The sequence below is a fragment of the Frankliniella occidentalis genome, unplaced genomic scaffold (assembly GCF_000697945.3).
Source record: "Frankliniella occidentalis isolate FOCC.00 unplaced genomic scaffold, Focc_3.1 Scaffold301, whole genome shotgun sequence".
NCBI classification, from domain to species: domain Eukaryota; kingdom Metazoa; phylum Arthropoda; class Insecta; order Thysanoptera; family Thripidae; genus Frankliniella; species Frankliniella occidentalis.
In genome coordinates, this window is record NW_026267427.1 from 1,636 (window position 1) to 2,843 (window position 1,208).

Genomic DNA, 1,208 nt, shown 5'->3' on the forward strand with positions numbered 1-1,208 from the left:
CCCACCCTTCCTTCACTCCCTTTCGCTGAAACAACGAGCGCCGAGAGCTCCTGAATAAGAGAGGAGACGTGCTGGCTACAACTGACGGGGCAATATTCCCCCCGCCGCCCCCATCTCTCTCTCTCTCTCTCTCCCACTCTCTCCACGTAATTAGTCGCCGACTCCAACTGCAGCAGAGGACTCTCTCCCTCTCCCCTGCACAGCCGAATACACGCGAGCGTGTGAAATGTCTCCTCCAACCAAATCCATCCGCCGCCTCCTCCGGTACACTCAACTCCGGTGCCTTCGACGGCCCCCTCAATTATATCACGACGCCCCACTACGCCCCGCCTCCTCCCCCCTAACCCCCCATTAAAGCTGCCATCCCGTCCCCACACCTCTGTGCGTAGGCCTCCGGGCTGCCTCCGGCTGGCCTCCGGCGCCCGGAGCGGTTGCTAACGCGCCCGGCCCAGCCGATGCGGAGGGGAGGGTGAGGTCGTGCGGGGGGCCCACCGGCGAAAGCAATTTAATTTTCATTTCCGTAGAGCACCATCCACCTCGCCTGGGCGGAGCCGATGCCGGCAAGGCGGAAAAGACCCTGAGCCGTAGAGCAGCGCGCGTAGAGCGGGGGAGGAGATAGGGGAGGAGTAAGGAGGACGAAGGGGAGGGGGCGCAACCCTTCCTTAACCCCGCGCGCCGCCCCTGCCGCACACATTGGCAGACAGACGGATAGAACGCCACACATGCACAAAAGCCTCCTCCTTAAAGCGAGACCAGGCCTAGCACGCTGTATGGTACCCCCGAGGCGCGGTACACAAGGTCCGCAGATGTACCGCGACCGCGGGATGCCTTACTGTAGCTGAATAAATTTCCTCCCTTTCAGAGTGCTTATAAGTAATCCCGTGTCGGGCTGTCAGACTGGAAATTCCAACAATTTATATAAGTGTTCAACAGTAAATTAGAGAGTCCGAGGCTTCATGGGCGATAAACCTATTGAGTTAAACAATTTTGAATTCAACTTTACTGTTCTTCACTTTTTAATGATCAAATGTCCAGTCAAACACTTAAAAGAATGCAACGTAGTGTTTCATGGGCACGTTAGCCCTAGGGAAGGGGGGGGGGGGGGCAGATGCGGCAGTTCTTCATTTGAAGCAGCCGAAAACCAAAGAGATTCGTGACTCTTTCTGTTTTGAGCTACGCCACCGCGAACCGTGACTACGGGGAAGGTC